This window comes from Podarcis bocagei (genome assembly GCF_964188305.1).
Source record: "Podarcis bocagei genome assembly, chromosome: 7".
Classification (NCBI taxonomy): domain Eukaryota; kingdom Metazoa; phylum Chordata; class Lepidosauria; order Squamata; family Lacertidae; genus Podarcis; species Podarcis bocagei.
Window position 1 is genome coordinate 9661408 of NC_138132.1, and position 13641 is coordinate 9675048.

At 45.9% G+C, this 13641-nt stretch overlaps 1 protein-coding gene and 2 long non-coding RNA genes across 3 annotated transcripts in view; 2 read left to right on the forward strand and 1 right to left on the reverse strand.

Moving 5' to 3' along the window:
- LOC308590664 overlaps positions 1–13641 on the reverse strand; it is a 105786-nt gene that overhangs the window by 39451 nt on the left and 52694 nt on the right. The gene's annotated exons all lie outside the window — the stretch shown is intronic.
- The window catches only part of B9D2 (B9 domain containing 2), a 34068-nt gene that overhangs the window by 17544 nt on the left and 2883 nt on the right, over positions 1–13641 (forward strand). The gene's annotated exons all lie outside the window — the stretch shown is intronic.
- Positions 6440–9309, forward strand: LOC308590662. Its single transcript, XR_014009851.1, has 2 exons — positions 6440–6487; positions 9190–9309. It is a non-coding gene; the product is annotated as an uncharacterized lncRNA (long non-coding RNA).

Genomic DNA, 13641 nt, shown 5'->3' on the forward strand with positions numbered 1-13641 from the left:
CCGTCTGCTCCAGCATCTTGCAAGCAGGGCCTACTTATGCTTTCCTGCAACTGAATGAATGAATTTACTTTATTACGGTCACAGGCCAGCATAATTCCTGCAGCTGGTATTCTGCTTCTGTCTAATCTTCTGTTAAAGCCAGCCATGTTGATGCCCACTGTAACATCTCATGGGAGCAAATTCCTCGCGGCGTTTTCATTCTTGGGGCACTTTCTTTAGAATTTGGGGTCGGTGCAGGATTTCAAGCCTATTTCATCATTGCAAAGTGGCAGAGTGGGTGCAATTTTCTATCCTGCAAGCATTTTCTGCAGCCTGCACTTCCTGACCTCCATGAAGTCTTTCCCTGGGTTTTGACTGACGCATGGGCACCCAGGAAGGCGGCAGACCATGGGACCAGCAATTTATAGAATGAAAAGACACTCATGAACCCTTCCGTGCCACCTCAGAAGGAAAAGTCCTTGCATCGAGAACCCTGCATTGCACACCTGAGAGTTTCACTGGGAGCCTTCTCTCTCCTTCTGATAATTTTAAAGCGCTGTTTCTTTCCTCGTTAACTGATGCAGAATGGTTGGGGGAAATGAAGGGGTGTTTGCGTTGAATTTTCAGCACAGTTCTAGCGTTAGGCCGCTGCCGCAGGCCAGGAAGCAGCAGGACCAGGAAAGAGGGGAGGATGCAATTCACCAGAAACGGATCCCTAGCGTAGGAATCGGCAGCTGGCAGCCTCTGAACCAAATGAGGTCCTCTGAGCACACGACGTGCCAACCAAATGGGCAGAGGAAGGGCACGGAATGGCCCCTGTGTCCACAGGTGGGAGGTGGGTCAGGATGGAATTGCCTCTGTGTCCACAGGTGGGAGGTGGGTCAGGATGGAATGGTCCACAGGTGGGAGGTGGGTCAGGATGGAATGGTCCACAGGTGGGAGGTGGGTCAGGATGGAATGGTCCACAGGTGGGAGGTGGGTCAGGATGGAATGGCCCCTGTGTCCACAGGTGGGAGGTGGGTCAGGGTAGGGAACCGTAAAAACCAGTGACCTTCAACACATCTGGGGCAGTGTATCCCAAAAGTTTGCACTCCACATTGAGTGAAGACCTGCTTCTTTTCGTTGTCCCTGAATATATTGCTAACCTTTCGTTAGGCGACCCTCAGTTCTAATGAGGGTTGGAGAACCTGCGGCCTTCCAGATGTTGTATTCCAGTCTTGTTTTGGGGGTTTCCCACCTGGTTGGCAACTGAGAGCCAGTGTGGTGTAGTGGTTAAGAGCGGTAGACTCATAATCTGGGGAACTGGGTTCGCGTCTCCGCTCCTCCACATGCAGCTGCTGGGTGACCTTGGGCCAGTCACACTTCTCTGAAGTCTCTCAGCCCCACTCACCTAACAGAGTGTTTGTTGTGGGGGAGGAAGGGAAAGGAGAATGTGAGCCGCTTTGAGACTCCTTCGTGTAGTGATAAAGCGGGATATCAAATCCAAACTCTTCTTCTTCTGTGAGAATGGGATGCTAGACTGGAAGAGCCACAGGCGTGATCCATGCAGAAGGACTTTTCAAATGTTCTTGGGCCGCACTACAACTCCTGTCATCACCGCTACTCATGTGTTTTGAGAGGGAATTGGTTCCCTTCCCGCTTTGTTCATCGTTTTATCAGCCTTTTCCTGTCTTCACATGTCTTTTAAGGACATTACAACAGCCCCGATAGGTCAAGCCAAAATCCCACCTGGTCCAGGATCCTGTTCTCATTGTGGCCAACAAGATACCTCTCTGGGAAGGCTGTGAGCCGGACCAGAACTCAACAGTGCATACCCTCCAATCTTCCTCATGAAAATAGGGACATTTCTCTTGCACCACACCTGAACTGACCCTCCTCAAGCCCCCATATTTTTGGTCCTGCTGCCACAGAAGAAGGGAGAGTGCTGTCACCACAACACAAGTAGGACAAAGCACAAACGTCCTTCACTGTCTTGAGAAAACCCCATAATCCCAATTTTATTTTAATTTATTCTTTGGTAGGTTTGGTAGGTGGGATGCGGGTGGCGCTGTGGGTTAAACCACAGAGCCTAGGACTTGCCGATCAGAAGGTCAGCGGTTCGAATCCCTGTGATGGGGTGAGCTCCCGTTGCTCAGTCCCTGCTCCTGCCAACCTAGCAGTTCAAAAGCACGCAAAAGTGCAAGTAGATAAATAGGTACCGCTCTGGAAGGAAGGTAAACAGCGTTTCCATGCGCTGCTCTGGTTTGCCAGAAGCGGCTTAGTCATGCTGGCCACATGACCCGGAAGCTGTATGCCGGCTCCCTCGGCCAATAAAGCGAGATGAGCACCGCAACCCCAGAGTCGGCCACGACTGGACCTAATGGTCAGGGGGGTACCTTTACCTTTACCTTAGGTTTGCAAGAAGAAAAGCACACACACACCAATAAATAAATTTTAGAAAGGGGCAAGATTACACATGGACGCACAAAGCATTATTTTTTTAAAAAATCAAGACTTCTTGTGATCTTTGCTCCCCTTTCTTCCCACAAAGGGCAGTCCTGTTCTCTGCCTGCCCCTCATCACACAGGGAATACGGGCCTCTCCTTGCCTGCTCTCCAGCAGATGCTATGAGCTGCGTGAGGAAGGAGGCCAACAGAAATGGCCGTAGAGAGGCAAAAGGATGCTCCCTCGCAGCCGTAGCTGCCACCGCTACTCGGGACAAATCCTGGCTCCTCCTTCCTGAGCTTGGCGGCAGCACCACAGGCAGAGGAAATGGGGATGTTCTGGGATCAAATCAGAAACCAGGATGGATTTTGCAATTCCAGAACTGTCCCAGGAAAATCAGGGCACCTGGAGGTACATCATCACTCTTCCCACTTGGGATTCCCAGCAGCTTGGATTCAGGGGCGAAGACCCCCACATAGCCTTTTCTTGGGCTGACGTTTCTCCAAACCCTTGACCACGTGTGTGTGTGTGTGTCTTTCCGTTTTCTAGAGCTTTTCCATCTCTGTGGCCTTCGCAGCTGCCTCCTGGCTTGGCTGCTTCGGATCTTGGCTTGGCTGAAAGCCGGCCCCTACCTGGAAGGCCTTTTCCAGGTCACTGCCCTCCTTCCCCAAAGCGGCTGTCTTGCTTTGCTGTGCTGGCTGGCCGGCTGCCCAGGGGCGCTTGCCTCCGCTCAGCCTAATCGAGGGTGAAAGTACAGGAACTGCAGAACCTTCCCGGATTCCTCGGCCTGCTCCGGATCCCGGAAAGCATGTCCGTTTCCCAGCATCCTCCTGACCCAGGAAGGATGCCAGCGACGGGACCACCTGGTTGCGGCCCCTAAAGGCTGGAGGTGTTGGGTAGAGGAGAGCAGTGCAGCTGTGTGGCATCACCAACTCGCAAGTGGTGCACATTCCAGGTGGAGCCAGGTGTTCAGCAGGGTGCAGAGAGCCGGTGCTGAAAACTGCATCCCTGTGCCATGTTTCACATTCAAAGATGGAGTTTCCTGGAGGGTAGGATTCCCTCAATGTGTACAGCTTCTGCCAGCAAGGAAAACGCACCATTTATTTTCATTTGGAAAAAAAACCCCAGAATCCTTTCTCCTAGGTATCATGTCAGAGGAAATATAATAATAATAATAATAATAATAATAATAATAATAATAATAATAATAATAATAATAATAATAATAATTTTTTATTTATACCCCGCCCTCCCCAGCCAAGGCCGGGCTCAGAGCGGCTTACAAGCAGTAATAAAAACAAGTTGAATGATTACAACTTAAAAACAAAATTAAAATAAAAAGAACGGTCAGACCAGTATTTATGTATGCAACTACAGCAGCAAGGTAAGGTAAAGGTAAAGGGGCCCCTGACCATTAGGTCCAGTCTTGGCCGACTCTGGGGTTGCGGCGCTCATCTCGCTTTATTGGCCAAGGGAGCCGGCGTACAGCTTCCGGGTCATGTGGCCAGCATGACTAAGCCGCTTCTGGCGAACCAGAGCAGCGCACGGAAACACCGCTTACCTTCCCGCCAGAGTGGTACCTATTTATCTACTTGTACTTTCGAACTGCTAGGTTGGCAGGAGCAGGGACCAGGCAACGGGAGCTCACTCCGTCGCAGGGATTCGAACTGCTGACCTTCTGATCTGCAAGCCCTAGGCTCTGTGGTTTAACCCACAGGTTATTGATTGCCAAAAATTGGAAAAGTAGCAGCGTCCCAACTAAAACAGACTGGTTATCTAAAATGATGGAATATTTCCATATTGCTGAACTAACCGGGAGGATAAGAGGAGATATGGTGCAAAAAGTGAATAAGGAGTGGGCTATCTTCAAGGAATACATCAAAATTTATGTGGGAAAAGTAGAATTTCTGACAGATACTGAGTGAATTCAGAAAAGGATTAGAGTGAAAGGAGAGTAAAGTCAAGATAGAAGAAGGGACTAAAGAAATAATGAAATGTGTTTAAGCTAGTTGGAAAAATAAAGTAGTGTAACAAGAACGGCTGGAATTCAAGTCACTTGGTGGGTGTCCGTGTGGGGTAGGTGTGTAGGTATGTTGATATGTATAGTATAGGTAGATATTATATAGAGTAATGTAGGTATGTTTTATGTTATGAAAATAAGGTAGTGTGTTGTGTATGTGTATTGTGTAAATGTATATGGATGTGTTTTATATGTTAATAAAATTTAAATTAAAAAAAGGAAACACAACAAATAGATTTTGGGCCTGCTGTGTTCTTAAAGGCAGATGAACCTCTCTTTTTTTTGGGGGGGGAGGTGGCAAAATTTCAACAGAGCGGAGAAGCGGGCCACTTGGTTCATTCAAGGTATACCATCCAATATTTCAGATTTTGCCTTTCCTTCTGCAGCAACCAGCTGCTTCTGTGGGTTCGGATAGCTGGCCAGAGTATAGAGGGTGTCAGGGGTCCCTTTAGGACCTCTGGTGGGGGACACATCATGCTCTTTCTGGGGTAGTTTGCCCCCCTTTGGTCCGCACCCTGCATTCAGCTCTCACCTGGGGCTCCTAGAAGCTGTCAGCAGGCGACAGCAGCCACAACCGAGGAACGGTCTGACTGGCTGGCTAAACCAGGTGAGGGGAGCCGATGGGTTTCAACGTGTTAGGGTCTTCCCCTGAATGTGAAGACAGGCTCCGGTGGATTGAGCAGACAAGACCAAAAGTGGGTCCAACGGTCAAGGAGGCAATTTCCGCACGTGCTGTTGAGGGACGGGTGGGGCAGATGGGGCTCGCCCACCTGGGAAGGGAGCGCATTTAGGAGAAGGAAAACTCTGATCCTGAAATATACTCGGAGTTGAGTGTGAATTTCATGCTCTTTATTCAGCTCATAGTAGCAATGAATGAAACTTTCCCCCAAAACATCTAGCTATATATACATTATTTACACAATGGGCCACGCGTGATTGGCTAATACTGGGCTGCTCCTGTAGGCCAATCAGGTTGCTGATTCGCTTCACCCAGGAGCCTGATTGGGTACTCCTGCAAGCCAATCAGGTCGCTGATTCACTTCCACCTCAAGCTGGATTGGGTGGCTCCTGTGAACCAATCAGACTGCTGCATTCTGGATCCTATTGTTCTAGGATTCGGCTCAGTACATAACAGATCCTAAACCTAAACCTCTACTGCCTTGCCAGATGTTTTGCTCTGCTTTCTTTTGGACCACATCAGCGAGGCCGGGGGGGGGGGGGATCGTGTCATCTGGGCAGCCCATACACACTCCCCAGACTTGCACCCCAGGGAAGTCTCTTTGGTGCTGCTGACACAACAGTTTGTTTTCACCCCCGGAGGCACACTCCATTGTCTCTCAAGACACATGCTTGCCAACAGATCCCTGACCACCTTGGAGAGAGAGGGAAAGTGGGAATCTCCCACAGATCAGTACGGGTGCTTTTTAATTTGTTCATAAATTCTCTAGAGGCAAGCAATGAAGTGGCCCAGTTTTGCTGATGTAACTCAGGATCATTAAATCAAACAGAAATTGTGCCAGAGCTGGAGGCAGCAGTGCTTTTGAATGTCGGTCGCCGGGAATCGCAGGAGGGGATCTGGATCTGTGCTCAGATCCTGTTTGTGGCTTTCCCAAAGGGATCTGTTTGGCCACTGTGAGAAAAAGGATGCCAAACTAGAAGGGCCATTGATCTGATCCAACAGGGCAATTCTTGTGATCTTAAGCGTGGCAAGGTTTAGTGTTGATCAAGCAAAAAAATAATAATATTTTGATCAAGAAAAATACAATTCATTGTCCAGAAGATTTTGGTGGGCGTTTTTTTTTTAGCCAACTTAAGTCTGAGTCGGCCCACTGAAATTAACAGACTTGAGATCATATCAGAGATTCTACTTGGAGTATGATTTAGTCAGATACAATCCAACTAATTACCGTATACATTAAAATGACTTTTAATACATATCCTTGTTTTTGTTGCAACAACTGCAGGGGAAGGACGATGCTCTCTCTAAAGATGTTGCCTGCTGTGACTCAGACACACATTATGCTGTGACTCAGACACACATTATTTAAAAGCAAATAAAAGCGAGTAAGAAACCATTTATATTCTCCTATTCAAATTTACGAGGAGATCTTTGGACTTGAATTTGTTCGAACTCCGGTTTATATATGTTTGGGACTTGATTCTAATGGAAAAACTAACCGGCAAAGTATGTGAAAGAAGAAAACACAATAAACTCAATGGTTTTTCCAACACTTGGTTAGACTTCATCACGTACACACCAACAAAGGAATGTGCATGTAAACCACCAAAAGCTTATGGGGATCTGTGGGGAGAAGTTTTTGTTTTGTAACCAAGGTGACCTTCACTCCTTTTTCTTCGTAAATGTTGGTATCAACCGGTTATGTCCATGTTTCCTTACGGTTGGGTGGAGAGGGGTTGAGGGGTGAAAAGAGGAGAAACTTAAGTGCTATTAAGATTTTCAAATTTCAAAATCGAGAAACTTCCCTTTAAAAAATATTCAAATAGATGCAGATTTAATTAATGGACTAAGACTACAAAACACTTATATTGGAGGTTTTTAAGCAGAGGTTGCACGGCCATCTGTCTTGGATGCTTTAGTTGAGATTCCTGCATCACTCGGAGCTGGACTAGATCAGCAAGTTTTTTCAGCAGGGGGCCAGTCCACTGTCCCTCAGAACTTGTGGGGGGCTGGATTATATTTGGGGTGGGGGGAATGAAGGAATTCCTATGCCCCACAAATACCCCAGAGATGCATTTTAAATAAAAGGGCATCTTCTACTCCTGTAAAAACACGCTGATTCCTGGACCATCTGCGGGCTGGATTTAGAAGGTGATTGGGCTGGATCCAGCCCCCGGGCCTTAGTTTGCCTACCCATGGACTATATGCTCCTTAGTGGTTGCTTCCGATTCTAGGATTCTTCCACTCTATTTTGGTGGGTAAGCCAAAGAACTTGCTTTCACATAGGATCACACTGCACAACTTTAAAAATTCATTTCACCAGGCAATAATATTAAAGGCAAAGGGACCCCTGACCATTACAGTGGTGCCCCGCAAGACGAATGCCTCGCAAGACGAAAAACCTGCTAGACGAAAGGGTTTTGCGGTTTTTGAGCTGCTTCGCAAGACGAATTTCCCTATGAGCTTGCTTCGCAAGACGAAAACGTTTTGCGTTTATTTCCTTTTTCTTAACACCGTTAATACAGTTGCGACTTGACTTCGAGGAGCAACTCATAGAACGTGGTGTGGTAGCCTTTTTTGAGGTTTTTGGTGATTTTTGAAGCTTTTCCAAAACTTTTCCGACACCGTGCTTCGCAAGACGAAAAATTCGCTAGACGAAAAAACTCACGGAACGAATTAGTTTCATCTTGCGAGGCACCACTGTACGTCCAGTCGTGGCCGACTCTGGGGTTGCGGCGCTCATCTTGCTTTATTGGCCGAGGGAGCCGGCGTACAGCTTCCGGGTCATGTGGCCAGCATGACTAAGCCTCTTCTGGTGAGCCAGAGCAGTGCACGGAAACACCGTTTACCTTCCCGCCGGCGCGGTACCTATTTATCTACTTGCACTTTGACGTGCTTTCAAACTGCTAGGTTGGCAGGAGCAGGGACCGAGCAACGGGAGCTCACCCCGTCACGGGGATTCAAACCACTAACCTTCTGATCGGCAAGTCCTAGGCTCTGTGGTTTAACCGACAGCGCCACCCTATCGCAATAATATTGGGTTGTAGCTAATGTTGTTCTTACTCAGAGTAGATTCGTTGAAATTTAGGGACACAACTAACTGAGGTTCATTCAGTTCAGTAGACCTACTCTTGAGTAGAACCTCGTTGGAGACCCACGCCCCGGCCTCCTTGACATTCAGCTACTTGTCATCCAAAGCTTGTTCTACAATGCTCTGATTTTTGGAAACTCAAACTCCAGCGAGATCCAGTCGTCAAACAGTGCACAGCAGTAATAAAAAATCTCTAGCCTTTGCACTATCTTGGGAGGGTATTCTGACTCTACGGTCTGAGGGTTACGTGCGCCTCTCTGTCTACTGATATTGGAAGGGATCCCGGGTCTATAATCCTATGCACACATATTTTGAAGTCAGAATTACTTCTGAGTAAACATGCACAGAACTGGGCTGCAAATGTCCAAAGCTTTCCGAAAGCAAAGGCCATAAATCGCCGGGTAAAAACAGTGTTTGTCTATGAAATGGAAAGTATAGGTAAATATTCATGGTGTTTGGTTAGTGGATTCATACATATTCATAATTTAAGCCTATTGCAGAGCTCAGCTGGTTGGAAGCATGAAACAAGAGGATATAAGTTCCCTGCTAGGTTCTGTGGGTGATCTCTGATGATCTACATAAAGACCTAACTTCTCCAGGGTCCGATCACCTACGAATTTATGGGTGGGGAAGATGTTTGATTCCGTTCGCATTTAATGGTGAACCCTACCACATTCACAATACAATTCAAAACAGCCAATCTTCAAAATTTGCTCTTCTCCAAATTTTTCAGTGCAGTTCTCTGGCCAAGTAGTGTGTTCAAAGATACATATGCCAGGGTAAAATGTGCAGTTGGAAATGCATTTATTAGTGAAAATAACATACAAAAATGTGCTATATTTGGGGAAATTGCTTGCAAAAATGTATCTATTGGGGGAAATTGCTTGCAGAAATGTTCATATTAGTCAAAACTACATACAAAAATATGGTTATTAGGATAAATTTGTACAAAAATTCTGATGAATTTTCATGAGGATTTTTTAATTCTTTTTGCAGATTGTTGGGGAAACTTACTGAATTTAAGATGGGGAAAATGAGAAACTTGGAGAACCGAAACGTAACCTTCCTTAAGACCGTGATATGTTGCTCCTCCACAATAAAAATTAATGCACAACAGGTCATGAGATCCTATGCATGTCTGCTCAGAAGTAAGCCCTAATGATTTCAATAGCGTGTGCTCCCTGGGAAATGTATATTGGATTTCAAGCCTCCCTACATCATTTACAAAGCTTAACTTCAGAAGTTGGCTATATTTCCCCCATGTCTCTGTTTTATATGGAAAAGCAGCCTTCAATGGTCTTAATTTGGTTTTACAATCTCTGAAGTGAAAGCCTTAACATATTTTGCTATAGATTCAGCTTTACTTCTTAAACTACATTATCCTTTCAACAGAGGCAATAGCGGTGAATTATTTTTAAAAAGCTGATCTCAATTTGTAAAAATTATTCACACACACACACACACATACACACACACACACATACACACATATATATACACACACATAAATATATATATATATATACAGTATACGTATATGTATACACACACACGCACGGCAATGCAAGTAAAGAGAACTGAATATTTTGAAGGCAGAATTTTCTTTCCCCAGGGACCCCTTTAAACACTGTCCGATATTAAAATATACAAAATGTAAAAATGTCAAATTATTATTAAAAAGAGTATTATTAAAAGAGTTCTGGCTCTGCCCAGCAGGGGTCACCAAAGCCACAGGGTTGGAAAAGCTAATGGCTGTTGAATGGCATTTTCTCGCCATGGCACTGCCATCAAACCCTTTTGCCCTGGGACATCAAATTCACTCCCCATGGAGTAGAGGCCAGTCCCGGTTTCTACCTTGAAAGCCTGGCAATCAGCACCTTTCTGCTCGGACCCGCTGCGTATTCATTTCCATCCCAGCGTCGGTGTTTTCTGGGTTACCTCTGTCTGTAGAACATGAAACCCTTAATCTCAGGGTCCTGAGTTCGAGTTTGATGTTGGGCAAAGGATTCCTTCATTGGCAGGGGGTTGGGCTAGATGACCCTCGTGCTCCCTTCCAGCTGCGATTCTACGATTCTTCCGACAGTCCTCTTAACTGCATCCCAATTTGACTGGCCACTTTCCTTTTCTTAATTTTGCTTCTGAAGTCTTGCCTCTCCAGAGTAAAAAGGAGGAAAAATGGAGGCCTTAATCCCAAAGCCAGGAATTCTTCCTTTCCCAGCAAGTAGCTGTTGGAAACTATTGAATTTGCTACCACAAAGGGTTACTCTCTCTCTCTCTCTATATATATATTATGTATATGTGTGTGTGTGTGTTTTAACATAACATTTTCAACAATTATTAAACATACTTTTATATCTTATACAATTTTTTTTGACTTCCACCAATCACATCTGAAAATTTTCCAATCTTTTCATTTAATTTACATTTCTTACTTTCACTATTAAATGTAAGCATCATAACTAATATCTCTCTTCTTTGCAATATTTCATATATTTCTCCTTACAAAACTTCTTGTAGTCCTACTAGCGTAATTTGTTGATTACAGTTGCTCTTCAAATAGTTCGTATACTTCTTCCAGTCTTCTGTAAATCTCTGGTCCCGCAGGTTTCAAATCCTTCCTCTCATTTTATCCAATTCTGCGTAGTACATTAATTTCGTCTGCCATTCTTCTTTCGTCAGTATTTCTTCTTGCTTCCATTTCTGGGCCAACAATTCTCTTGCCACTGTTGTTGCGTATAAAAACAATTTAACATCCTGTGTATTAGTATCCTCACTTATAATACCAAGTAAAAATGCTTCTGGTTTTTTTTAAGAATGTATATGTCAACATCTTTTTCATCTCATTATATATCATTTCCCAGAAGTTTTTTTTTACTTTCTTACATTCCACAAAGGGTTACTTTAAAAGGGGGATTAGACAAAATGGTGTGGAGACTAAAGCTGTAAGCTGCAACTAATTGTGACGGCTATAGATTAACTTCAGAGATGGCATAGAATTGTAGGGCTGGAAAGGGCCCTTAAGAGTCATTTAGTCCAACTCCTGGCAACGCAGGAATGGTTTCGAACGCTAACTCCTGGGGAACAACAGTGTGCGGTGGTGGTGGTGGGGAGAGTTATGGCCTTCCAGAGGGCCACATTTAGCCCGAGGTTCCCCCATCTCTGCAATAAAGCAACTAAGCTTCCATCTCCATCCTGTGATCTCACCACTAGCCCATACTGCCCTCCCAAACCTCGGGAATAATGACTCAGGCTGTGTACGCGCTGTAAAGCACATTCAAAGTACATTTCCCCCCCCCCTCAAAGAATTCTGGGATTTGTAGTTTCAGGATTACTGGGAATTGCAGCTCTGTGAGGGGCAGATGACAAAAGCCAGAATTCTTTGAGGGGCGAAATGGGCTTTGAATGTGCTTTAAAGGGAGACTTAGTTGACTCTTCTTTCAAAATCAGGCCAGGCTCTGATGTCCATCTCTCACCCCACATGCAAACCAGAAACAATCTTTTCTTTTTGAGCTTCCCTCTCTGCAATCTGTTTCTCCCTTGGGACTTTTTTATTTCATTTTTTAATGATGCATTCCTAGGTTCTCTTTGGACTTTACGGTGCTTTTCTCCGGGTCTCTCGGAGCAGCAGGTCAGGAGCGGGACAGGACCTCGACTCTTAAGGCGAAAGGACCGATCTGATAGCAACACTACCGCGGCGTAGTGCAATGTGCAAACCGGACGCAGGCCCTCGCCGCGTCTCAATTTTTTTATTTTTTATTTTTACAAACAAGGAAGAAATGCAAAAGGCCGTGGCACGAATCCAACCAAGGTATTCTGCAGCCGAGACTCCTCTGTTTCTGAACGAGAATGAGGAGCGATGGAGCCAGGCTAGAAATAGGCGATTGCAGGCCCAGGATGAGGAGCGAGAGAGAGAGAGGAGCTGTCCTTTTATAGCCGGTGCCCCGCAAAAGTGCCGTGAATCTGCAGCCCAAAATGGGATCTGGCCACATGTAACGTGGCTTGGGTTCGTTCTGGGCGTAATACAATGCCAACCCCTCTCTGCCCGACGCAGCTGCTCCGAAATAGCTCACGGCTGGAATTGCCCGCTTGCTTGCTTGGCATGCAGTGGGGCGTCTTGAATTGGGAAATATGGGGGGTGGCGTGTCTGAACACCCACCCACCCACCCCAGGAGGGCTAGGATGAGAAGCCAGCCCTCTGGTATCTGGTTACAGGCTGAAGCCGCAAAAAGGAATCCTGGATATACGGTGGAACTTGGGCAAGGGCTAAGAGCTATCGCTGCAGCTCCGTCCCTGAACTTATTCCTTCTGGTTTATTTATTTTCATTTATTTTTTAGGAAGGGCTCTCCCGCCCCATTTGACCCTCACAACAACCCTGTGAGGTAGGATCGACTCAGCGAGTCGGTGGGCTTTGTGGCCGACGGGGGAATTGGGATCCCCAAAAAGTTTTTGAGTTTCTGCTGAAATGAGGCTGCGTTTTAATGTTTTAATGTGTTTCAATCTTGTTTTTAAGTTGTATTTCAGTCAATTTGTTTTATATTTGGTGTTAGCCGCCCTGAGCCCGGTCTTGGCTGGGGAGGGCGGGGTATAAATAATAATAATAATAATAATAATAATAATAATAATAATAATAATAATAATAATTTGCAACCCCGAGGCCATGTTTGCATCATGCACACACAAAAAGCACTATTACGTCACTTTTAGCACCCATGGCTTCCCTCAAAGAAATCCCGGGAACTGTAGTTGCCCAGAGGCGCCACCCCCCCTCACAGGGCTACAATTCCCAGAGCGGTTTAACAACCCATGCCTCTTCCCAGGGAGCTCTGGGGAACCGTAGTTCTGCGAGGGGAATAGCGGACTCCCGACTGGCAAAACTACAACTCCCAGGATTAATTTGCGGGAGAGCCATGGTATAACAGTATTATAAACGTACACTGTGGATGTGGCATTGTGGGCCAATGGTGCAGGAGGTTGAAATTTTACCTCAGCTAGGAACTCGTGAGCCATTTTTCTCTCGGTAATACGGAGATAGTGGCAGTGGCCTACCTGACAGGGTTAGTTGAAGGATATGTGTGTGAAGGACTCATACACTGTATAAATGCATGGAACTGGGATAGCTCAGTCAGCAGAGCACGAGATTCTTAATCTCAGGGTTGCGAGTTCGAGATCCCTGCATTGCAGGGGGTTGGACTAGATGACCCGTAGGTCCCTTCCAAGTTTACAAGTCTATGGTTCTGTGCTAAACAGCGTTGTTAATAATGATCAGAAGCAGTGCGGTGTGCTCTGCAGACTTTAAGATACTAGCCCTCACAAGAAGAGCCTTGTCAAGCCAGCTTCCTGTTAACCATATTTTGTGGTGAGGGAACGGAGATAGTGTTCTTGTTGTTTTTAAACTCCCCATCTCTCCATCCCCTACTTTGTGTAACACATTGCCTGATTATGAGGTC